Genomic DNA, 12178 nt, shown 5'->3' with positions numbered 1-12178 from the left:
AACCTACTACACTATCTCAGATGTTTTTTGCTACCCTATTCTTCTTCGCCATGGAAACTTCCAGAAGTTACAACATCCGAGATGGTGAAGATGGAAGATTTTCGTCTAGAAGATGTGCAAAGTATTGGCAGTGCAGAAATGAAAGTAATATTTAAAAAAAGGAAGCTACATGCAAACCAACTGGATTACTAAACTCATTTGTCCATGTACTGACACCATGAAAGCATTTAGGGTTATCACTGGTCAGTGATGTTTGAATATGCCTCGTGAGAATTGAACTCACCCAGTACACAACAAAGAGTTTATAGCCAAATTGGTACTAGGCTAGACAGGAATAACCATTTCTGGGGAATTATTTAACAATTTCTGACACTTTACTAAGTGAGAGAAGCCAACGCAGTTCAGCAAAACAACCAAATACAGATACTAATGCTTTTGGTCTAGTAATGTACTAGGCCTACTTGGGTATTTCACTTTCCTTTGGAATAGTTTTACATCACGGTGGCAACTATAAGGATAACCCTGGCCTGTATCATATATGAAAATAGAATAAAGCATATTGATCTCGAGAGCAGCGAGGTACATGTATGTAACGCATTGAAGCATTATGAAAAATACGAGACATTTGGCTTCCTCCTGCTCGTACGCACGGGCGTCCGTCGATATAACACATATTTTTATGAAAATATGCACCCTTTTTCTTAAAAGTTGATGGAGAGGGGGAAAAATTAATCGTATCAGGTCGGGGTATTCAGTAATGAGTACAGGAGAAACTATATTTCACTGATTTTTATGATTCATTCTATTTGATTAACTCATCTATTCGTGTTTTGGGGCTAATCTTTCCCTTACGCATTGCTTTTTGGCAGAAGTTCTATGGAAAATGCACCTTTTTTCACACAAATTTTGAGACACTCTGTATTCATTCCCCCATTGCTCGAGAATGAATGGGCAGTTAACGACGGGGTTAAAGATTTATTGAGGAACGGAATGTATATTTCATGAAAATGAAAGCCATTTTCCCATTGGATATCTTCAATACGTGTTTTTTACTAGATGAAGTTAGTTGTCGAATAGGCTGTCCTGGCATTTGAGGTCTCTATCGGTGACGTCACTCAGGATCGTCATGCCTGAACCATCGGCCGGGCAGGGGTCGCAATGGTAGTATGATTTATGGATAATGCACTCGATATATACAATAATCTTGTCCTCCCGTTCAAATGAATGTGAAACTCATATAATTTTCATCAGAGCATTCAACAGGAGTACTGTAGTACACATTTCTTTGTTATAAGTGAATTAAAGTCCCTCCAGTGAGTTTGATCACACCTATTGCGAAAATGTATCACCCCTACGTTGTAACACAGTCAGCTGTTTGCAGGGTCACTCCGTGACCTGTGTGTGCGTTCAAGAGTTGTACACGATTTTCTGTCTCATTTAGGCAGAAATCTTTCATAATGGGTATAAAATCCAATGAACACCCTGGTATGTTTTTACAGGGCATAAATGAAAGGGTAGAAATATTAAGAACGCTATGAAAAATTCTGTAGCAATAAGAATATAAGGGGAAACTAGCACTAGCCTTATTCTGGTGACAACTGACAAGACCACTTATCCAATGTAAAATTTTATGATATAAGTAACCTAACGTTATCCTCATTTAGTAAACCTTGTGCTGTGTGGTAATTGAAATGAATAAGTATTTATTTACTTTCTTTTTTATGTTCTTTTGATCTAAACTGGATAAAGCACTTCATTATTTGGTACAGTCCTGGTTGCAAATTCATTTTATGCATTGGCCCCAAAATAAATTGAATTCTTGAAATTATTTTGTTCTTATTAAAAATAAGGTTAGTGGAATTGAATATCTGCATTCTGCACAGCACTTATCTCACTTTCCATCAATTAATAGGCAATATACGTTTCATCTTCAAAATCTTCAAAATTCACAAGTTTGATTCAAATTGTCAAAGTTGATTTTAATATTAAATGAACATAATTCCCAATTAAGGATACCAATGATCTTTCTCATAACATGTTTGCATACATTTTTTGCCTGTACATTTTGTCATGTTTATTTTAACTCACTGCATACCAAATAGATCTGTTAGATGATCTATTTGGTATTATTAATAGATCTAGTAACATTTTTTGCTGTTCTTTTTTGTTAATAGGGCCACATTGAAACCACCAATTTGATGATATGGGCCGCCCTGTGGCCTATTTAAATATCAGAAATAAAAAAATAAATAGGTCCCACTCAGTCAAAGTAACTAAAGACAAGCACAAAGATATGCTCAAATCATATCATTCATGTTTTTGAGTGCTCTGGTAAAAAAATCAAATTCAGCTAAATTAACAACGGCACAAAATCTACAATAAGAATTTAGGATATGAAACTAATATTTATGGCACCACATGACATACCGGTACATCTCACCTCTCGCTCTCCAAACGACCCGTGGGGGACCAGCAAAGCCTTACATCCAGCCCGACAGTTCCGGGGAAAATTAGTGCAGCGTCCCGCTCGCTACAGGAGCAGTGAGCATTTACGGCGTGCGACGAACTCGGTTGCCATTTTTCAAATCAACGATATTTCACGTATTTTGTTATAAAATCGTACAAATTTGATAAATTTAGGTGGTCGCTAATATTTTGATATGAATGTGCAGCGTTAAAATAAATTTCTAACGTCAATTTCCGATATAATTATAAAAAATGATTCAAAATTTTGCACGCATTTCCAATGGTAGCAGTCGACAAAAAGGCCCGGTTGGAACTATTCGAGATCCTTCAAATTTGACCTTTGACCCCTGTTGTCGCAACCTTGTTTATATAGGGCCTTGTTTACTATGATCGCGCGCCCTCTTCTGGTTTCGTTGTGCCAAAACGTAACATAAACAAGATCAAGAAGATCGCATCCTCAGTCTCAGATCAGTTTCGCCACGTTCACATTTTCAAAGCATCCGTTTTCTCATTCATTGCCAAGTTAAATGACTGGTCGGATAAAATTCAGCGAGAATCGAGAGAATAAGGTAGAAAGCAGGTTGGGTGATTCATGGAACAGCCCCTTTTCACCCGAATTCGAGACCTTAAATTGACAGAGCTAAGTCAGCTAACCTAACGTTACGCGATAGCTAGTCGGAGTCAGTCGACTCGATCACCCACCCGCCCGGTCGGTCCCCGTTCTCTCTGTGTTGGGAAGGGATATGAGCGCATACTGAATTCAGCACGGGCCTCCGTAGCTCCGGGCCGATGCCGTCCTATTGGCGTTGGCTGGCCGATATCACTCGCAGTACTATCAGACAGTGTCATCGCCTCATCCTTATAAATTTATAGGTGAGCTTTCTTTGTTTGACTGTACGCACTGACTCTTATTATCTTAGTCTAGTCTTGGTGGTGTGACTGTGAGTGAGAGAGATGAATTCAACTCGTCGACATGCCATGCATGCCGAGCCCTGGCCTGGGGGGCACTCAAAATTATTTTTTGATGGGGGTGTGCCTCGCGAAACATTGTTATTGAAATGGGGGTCTAACTCTAAGGAACTGACTACAAGGGTGAAATACTGGGTCTTGGGAACTAAAAATGCATGTACCTGGCCGTGTGAAAAACAGGGGCTACGGAACTAAATCAAAACAGGGCAGGGAAAATGAGGTCACGGGAATGGCACATTATTTGTACCGTAACGACTGCGATCGTGCGCGCTCTATAGCTGGCTCTGTAGCTGAAGACTTCTGGCTTGATGGAGCCGTGCGTGTAGCTTGCTCTCCGGTCTGGTAGATTTTCACGGCTCGCGGTGGACAATTTTGGCAGGGCTTGGGAACGGTGGTGTTTCGTAACACTAACATGTTAACAGGGTTCTTGGGAGCTGGTTGGGGTGGCCTATGAACGGAACTTTTGTAAAATGTAGATGCTTGAGAACTGAAATTTAGGTCTAAAAAGGGGGGGTCTTCAAAGCAGCACGTCCCCATACCAACCAATATGTGAGTACCCCCCCTGGGTTGCCGAGTAGTTGTGACGGATCCAAGACACGGATCATGGAAATGTCGGAATGGACAAATTAGTTGAAATGGGTTTACCTTTTAACATTAGGCTTAAGATCAAGAATACAACATGTGCAACACTATCGTTTTACACCAGCCTTTTCCTTGTTCTAAAACTGCTGGCAGTGTTGCATGTTGCATGTGATAAACGATTTAATGATGATGTGCTGGTGGCCCGGGGGGGGGGGGGGTGGATACCATGCTCGACCATGGGGTCTCGAAAAGCACCCTAAACATGTAATTTCCATATTCTGAAAATGCATCGCCGTGTGAAACCCTACCCTTAACAAGTCTTGGAAACAAAACGATACTCTATATTACCTGAAATGAACCCCTAAACAAGTACATGAATGTTTTATTGTTATGGGTCCTACCGTCCTTCGGTCGTCTGCTTTACCTTATTTGGTTTAGTACGACCCCACCTTCTACACCTCGTGCAAATCGGACTCTAAACACGAAGTGTTGGGGCAAAAAGGACATCCTTTATAAAACATTTTAATTTTGTTTTATCATCCCCGCAAATTCGACCCTAAACACGTAATCTTCCTCGCGAAATAGATACAATTTTTTTCATTATTTTTGTGTTTTTGACACCCTTATCACGTTACGTACATAACGTGCCCTATCGTGAAAAAGATATCCTTTTTATGTATTTTTTTGGTCCCGCATGGTATCCACTCGTCAATGTAAGTGGCCCCCCCCCCCCCCCCCGGTGGTGGTGATAATGATGATGATGGTGGTGGTGCCTGATGATGATGATGATGATGATGGTGATATTGATGATGATGATAATGGTGATGGTGTTGATGATGGTGATAATATTATTAATAGCTGTGGTTATATTGATTTCTTAATGATGATTATGCACTATTCATTTCCATTTTTATGTAACCCAAACTTCGAGTTTTATTTTCACACTTTTGTATGTCATATGATAGATCCCCAAATGCCATTTTCTCATTTTCTAAAAAAGATTAAAGTGAATTTATTTGTGCAGGGAATATCATTAGACACACCATTAATGGGTAAAAAAAATAGGTCATACCCTAATTGGGAAGAGTTTCTTTCGCGACAGCGACCCAAAGTGAAAGAATATTATGGTGTTAGGGGTAGGGTTAGCATGAGGGTTGGGGGTTAGGGTGGCTGTCACAAAAGGAACTCTTTCCCCTTTAAGAATTTAGTTTTAAAAAAAATCATTTTCCATTTAACATTATAAGATACATGGGAGGAGCTGCTCACGTACATGTATGATGTCACAATTTGCAGTTTGTTGAAAGCTTTTATGAAGTATCAACTTTAACTTTTTAATGGATTTTCATCAAACCTTCACATAAATTTAACTCTAAGTATTTGCTGGTAACCCTCAGGCTCAGTATATTTCAAACAGCCATCTTATTTGTATTGCCCATGAAATTCCATTTTGAATAGAAACTGTATTTAAACGAAGACATTAGTTGCAGCCTTCGCCTTTATAGGCCAACATAGGTTTCATGTGTATGGCTTGTGTCCCCCCCCCTCCCACTGCCACCCTCAGCAGTGCCCAATTTCTCGAATTCAATACACTCTATACAGACAGGGTATTATTAAAGATATCTTTGAATGACATCAATTTCATGACAGCATCTCTCTGTTCAATAGAGATGGTCTGTGTATATATATAGTATGTTAAACCACAAACAATTTTAAAAGTATAAACTGGGAAATATAAATTCTTTTCCATATACTTCTGTGGCTTATAAAACAAAATTGCCTGTTCAATAGAGATGGTCTGTATATATATATAGTATGTTAAACCACAAACAATTTGAAAAGTATAAACTGGGAAATATAAATTCTTTTCCATATACTTCTGTGGCTTATAAAACAAAATTGCCTTTTCTTTAATTGGGATAATACAAACCCAGGCTATAAAAGATACATGATAGAATTAGAAATGACCATATGTTAAGGGGTATCATTCATCATTACTTGCATTTGTTGTTATGTCTTTCCCCATGAAAAATAAGAAGATTGATGATTTTGATATGATTTTCCAATTTAAGGAACATATGGTTCTTGGCATCATTGCATAAAAGTTAATATGTGGGGATCGAATGGTATACAACCACATGGGAAGGATGATCAACAGCCAATCAGAATTAAGGATTCCATGCAAGTTACCATTGCGTGGCAGAATTTAATGGTAACCATTATGCAACGGGGTATACACTAGAAGCATTGCTTACATGTATATCTAATGTTGTGTATGTCGCCTGAGTAACAAAATGATGATCTTTGAAGCAATATTCTGGGTGGACAAAATTTGAATAAACCTAATTTTGTATGATACAGATACAACAGACCCTCATTGGGTATTTACTGAAGACATGAATTTATAAATTTCACCCAAATAGGGTCTAATGCAAAATTCTAAGATACCATAATTTTTTTGTATTCATTTTCAATTTTTATCAATTTGTCGGTGTTTGGTTTGTCTCACTTTACTGTTCAAAGTGTATTTTCTTCAGCCTTGAGTACCCCTTAGCGGGGGATGTTGATTAGTGAAGATATGATCCTTTTCATCTTCCAAGATACATGGATCATTTTTGTAAGTGTTTGAAGAGATTTTTAAAAATAGACCCTATATTAGAAAGGAGAACAATAGCTGATGAAATTCATCGCACGATAATCATCAATTGGCAAATATATTCTATCATGAGCATGATGAGTGAAGTCTGTGAAGAGCATTTTCACACTTAAAGAAACCGATGAAAAGTGGGATTGCATTTTTATGGTACAGAATCTCCATCGTAATATCATGATAGGCTAATTTTCTTGATCTTTTTAAAGCTTATTCAATATTTTTTACATTACTTGCTGTCATTTCATGTTTAAAATTTAAGGACATTTTTGAAGGCCTATACATGATAATGAATTACATTCCCTTTCCTAGACAAGATTTTAAATGTGTACTCTGTAGGATGTTCAAATAATCATACATGTACTATATATCTTAAGTTAAGTATAGATCACCACGCACAAATTATAGATTTTGCCTAACTCAATTCCCTAAACAACACTTGTGCCTACATGTGTAACGGCACTTTAACAGTGCTTTCTGTGCCTTCTGTACAGCAGTCATTCTACCCATAATAGTAGCTGATTTGTTAATGAATAATGATATAATACAGATTGTGATGTCAAGCGTTGATCCCAGATGTAAATAATGCATTACTTTGACATTTGCCATCGCGGCGACATTACCGATTGTAACAGGGCCCTTTGTTAGCGCAGTTTTTCTAGCGAAATGTTACGCTACAAACAGCGTTTCTGTGCGGCCAATACAGATCTACAAAATGTCAATTAACTTTAGCATTGAAGGGAGCGATAGGCAGGACCAATGCCCTCTACACTATTAAATAAACCTTCATTTTGTCAGTTTCTCTCGAACTTAGAATTAAGTTGAAATGGGTGACACTACATACAAAATATAAACTGATTTCATCAATGACTTTATAGAATAATTGAAATTGTGATTGTAATTGAAAAAAAAGTATTCAATTGAATTGAAAAGTAATTGTAATTGAACATTTCTTCAATTGCGTAATTGACTGAGCCCAACTCCGTTTGTCACTGTCAGTGATGTTTCCCTGGCTGATTTTCTCTTAGCCAATCAGATGAAGGATAAGCTTAAAGGTAAATGCCAGTTTTGGTAACGATGTCAAAATGAGTTCGTACAGAATCCAATGAAATGACCTCCAAAGTGTCTGTTTATAGAATATGTGCCAAAGGATTCTGGAAGAAATTGTGGAATTGCTGAGAAATTAGCAAATAAGCACAGGATTCGGGTAAAGCGTCGGGCACGACATTCAAAGCAATAATACTGTCACACGTGCGCTTATCTTTGTTTTCAGCGTAGATTTCAAGATTTCACAAAATTCAGTTTATGTGACTATCAGATCTAGATCCTCGATGATATACTGACAATTAAGCCTTGTTTTACAGACTTTCTTGTGAAATCAGTGTTTACTGCAACTACTGGCATTTCTTTTTAACAACAGTCACTGACTATTAGACAGGAAGTTCATAGGGGATGCCCTCAGATAGTATTCCGCAGAGATAGACGTCTTTATCATTTATGTACTCAGACAATAGAATGATTATCAGGTTTGAAGATCAAGTTTACGTTGGTTGTGTAAATATTTTCACATAACAAACATGCATGTATAGTCTTCACTTTTTAACATTGTACAATGTAGGCCTACGTTATTTAATACCAATTTAAAGTTTGATGATTTTTTTTTTCTTTAAAGGGATGGTCCGGGCTGAAAATATATAAAGATATCTAGAGTAAAATTTACAGAGCAAAATGCTGAAAATTTCATCAAAATCGGATAACAGTTATTGAATTTTAAAGTTTATGAATATTTTGTGAAAAAGGTTAATATGTATCGTCATGAATTAGGTGGGCTGATGATGTCACATTTCCACTTTCCTTTTTCTTTATGTCATTACATGAAATAATAAATGTTCCATTTTTCATATAGTATGTGTATAAATGTTGTGTCCCCATTAATGAAATAAGTTGCGGCAATAAATAACTAATGAACTTAAATCAGTTTTCAATCCAATCGTTTTAGTTCTTGGTAGAAAAATCTTGAAGAAACCTAATTTCCTATACCAGGTATAAATAGAATACCAAAAAATAAGTGGGGATATGACATCATCAGCCCACCTAATGAATATTCATAAAGACATGCCTAGAACTGTTTCACCGGAATAATGCAAATATTTAGATTTTTTTTAGAAAAAATAATAGTATTTAGAATAACTTTGTTATTTGTTATCCGATTTTAATGAAGTTTAAAGAATTTTGCTTTGAGAATTTTACTCTATTTATTGAGATATTATAGATATTTCTGGCCCAGACCATTCCTTTAAGTCTAAGCCTAGAGATCCCTTTTGATATGCTTTGGGAGTCAGATGATGTAGTCCCATGGTCAAGTTGTGAAAGCAACACAATTTTGTATATTTTATCTGACAATTTCAAAAAATAAATTCCAGTTGTGGTAATGATTTCAAAATGAGTTTGTACAGAATCCAATGAAATGACCACCAAAGTGTCTGTTTGTATTTATGTGCCAAAGGATTCTGGAAGAAATTGTGTAATTGCTGAGAAATAGCAAATAAGCACAGGATTTGGGTCAAGCGTTGGGCGGACATTCAAAGCAGTAATAATACACTGTCCCACATGCGCTTATCTGTGTTGGTGATCTTCAGTGTGAACATTTTTCAGTGTAGATTTCAAGATTTCACAAAGGTCAGTTTATATACCTGTACCAGATCTACATGTAGATTCTTGATGATATGGTAACAATAGGTGGTTTCAAACCGCCTCGATCACAAGAATTCCCATTATATTACGAGAACATGTTTAGGCTAAAAAATACCCATTATTCCTGCATTCACACCGCCCCGAAACATATCCTTCGGGATAAGTTCCCGAAGTTACGAGCATGCGCAGTATGGTCTGATAAGCAGGCAAGGCGGGAGATTCAATATCACTAGCCCAGCAGCCACCCACGCTGCCGCGCCCAACGACACGCTGGGCTAAAAGTTCCAGTAAATTCCTTTCACATCGCCAAAATACCTGCGACCTTCGAAAAATTCCCGCGAAAGTTCTAGTAATTTCGACAAGTACCGACTATTTAGCAGGTTTTTTCTTTCGGGGAAATTACGCGTAGTTTGCTTTCACATTACCAAAATACCTGGTATTTTCTGATCGGGTAAATTTCCCGATCAGAGAATACCTGGAACTGACAAACTTCGAGGCGGTCTGAAACCACCTAAGCTTGGTTTCACACACTTCCTGGTGAAATCAGTGTTTACTGCAACTACTTTCATTTATCTTTAAAGGGAAATGAAACCTTTGGAATAAGTACATGTAGGCATGAGTTGAAACAGAAAAATCAAAGAACAAGAACAAAGAAAGTTTGAGAAAAATCTGACAAATGATGAGAAAGATATGAGCATTTGAATATTGCAATCACTGATGCTATGGATCTCCTCCCATTGGCAATGCGACAAGGATGTCATGCGTGATGTCACATGTGAACAACATTCCCTTTGATGTACTATAAAATACCCTGAAATGTCTCTTTGTGCTTTTTCTTGTGGTGATACAAAGTATTCTTTATAAATCTGTATTACGTGCCCTCATAGACAAAACACATGATCTACTGATGGATGTGATAAAAGAGGCAATATATATACTATAGTAATGGGCAGAGTTTTTCACATGTGACATCACACATCTTTGTTGCATTGCCAATTTGAAGATCTCCATAGCATTAGTGATTGCAATATTCAAATGCTCATAACTTTCTCATTTTTTGTCCGATTTTCTCAAACTTTTGTTGATCTGTTTCTTTGATTTTTCTGTTTTCACACAAGATACATCTTGTTCCAAAGGTTTTATTCTCCTTTAAGAAGATTTTATAGAAAGTTAGTGTCATGTACATATTGTAATTACAAAATTGGCCAGAACAAAATATGTTTGAATGTGGAAGCTTCAACTTTAATTTTTTTTTTATCCTGAAGGTGAAGAGAATAAGGACTTTTATACCCCTTTCATAAACCCAATTATGCGGCTAATAGCAGCATAATTTGGTCGTAAAATTGGAGGACAAGAGTTATCCGCATTATTTTGATGCTGCTATTATCCGCATAATAGCAGCATCGGGACAAGATTTTGAGTTTATGAACAAATTTCCAAATAATGCGGATAATTTGCCATGGTGCGGTCACAAGGTCACCCTTTTCCAACACAACCGCATCGGAGGGGGCGTGTCCAGTTGTCATGACGATTATCCACCTTTTTCAGGACGGGCACTCGTAAAAATAATGCGGCTTATTTTTCGGAGTTTGTGAAAGCAATTTTTATTGAATTATCCGCATTACTCTTAGGCGGCTAATTGGAGGATAGGTTTATGAAAAGGGTATAAGAAGATTATTTAAGAAAACCTTGAATAGGCATTTGATCTGTCATTAAATTGTATACATACATGTACGTATACATTTATATTTCCTAGGATTAATTACATGTACATGTATTACAGCACATTTCTTTGAAGTTCTTGAAAAGACGGGTGTACTGGTACTTGTAATGTGTGATTTTTTAAGGGTAGGGTGTGCTTGTACTGGTACCAAAGATCAAAAGGAGCATTAAAGATACTAAACATCCCGGGCCAAACAATCAAAAAATCACTTTTTCTGAATGTGTTTATTAAAAATGTTGAGTACTCCGACTTTGAACCCGGATTGAAATAATCCTAGAATTTTCATACTGCCCTCCAAAGTGGAGTAACTCCTTCCAGAGTACGGTAACTCCATGCACTTCTGCTGAATCTGCTGTCGGTATGAAAGGGGTATCAGAGTACTACCCAATCTTGATTTTAGTAGTGGATCCCAACTCTCTAGGTGGTTTCAGACCGCCTCGAAGTTCGCAAGTTCCGTGTATTTTTATAATGTGAAAGTAAACTACGCGTACATGTAATTTCCCCGAAAGAAAATACCTGTTTGATAGAAGGTACTTAGCGAAATTACTAGAACTTTCGCAGGGATTTTTCCAAGGTCGCATGTATTTTGGCAATGTGAAAGCAATTTATGAGAACCCAGCATGTCGTTGGGTGCGGGCGCCGTTGGTGGATGCTGGGCTAGTGATTTTAAATCTCGCGCCTTGCCTGCTTATCAGACCATACTGCGCATGCTTGTAACTTCAGGAACTTATCCCGAAGGGTATATTTTGGGGCGGTGTGAATGCAGGAATAATTAATGGGTATTTTTTAGCCTAAAAAAGTTAACAGGGATTCTTATGATCAGGGCGGTTTGAAACCACCTTCTGTAGTATATAAAATGTCAGATAATTTTTTTCAGGGTACATTCCCATTTTAATTTGGAAGTCAGTCTCTTTTGTAATACACACCTGTACACACCCCCTAAGTAAATACATTTTTATAGTGTACAGTCAATGTAGCCTAATACATTGTACATTATTGATTCATAGTTCATTGTTAGTACAATGTGTTTACATCAATCATTGTAGAATACATGTAGGGGAAGGCGGGGTAATGTAATACATTTTGTACATAGTTTT

The 12178-nt window shown here is 37.2% G+C and overlaps 1 protein-coding gene across 1 annotated transcript in view; it reads left to right on the top strand.

Annotated features, from left to right (window-relative positions):
- The first annotated feature begins 2913 nt into the window (after positions 1 to 2913).
- Positions 2914 to 12178, top strand: part of LOC121421477 (solute carrier family 45 member 3-like) — a 28996-nt gene continuing 19731 nt past the window's right edge. Inside the window, exon 1 of the mRNA XM_041616194.1 lies at positions 2914 to 3339. The gene's annotated coding sequence lies outside the window, so the exon portion shown is untranslated. The remainder of the gene's footprint in view (positions 3340 to 12178) is intronic.

The sequence above is a fragment of the Lytechinus variegatus genome, chromosome 9, assembly GCF_018143015.1.
Source record: "Lytechinus variegatus isolate NC3 chromosome 9, Lvar_3.0, whole genome shotgun sequence".
Lineage (NCBI taxonomy): Eukaryota > Metazoa > Echinodermata > Echinoidea > Temnopleuroida > Toxopneustidae > Lytechinus > Lytechinus variegatus.
The sequence above is the reverse complement of the archived record's forward strand: the minus strand, read 5'-3'. Positions and strand labels throughout refer to the sequence as shown.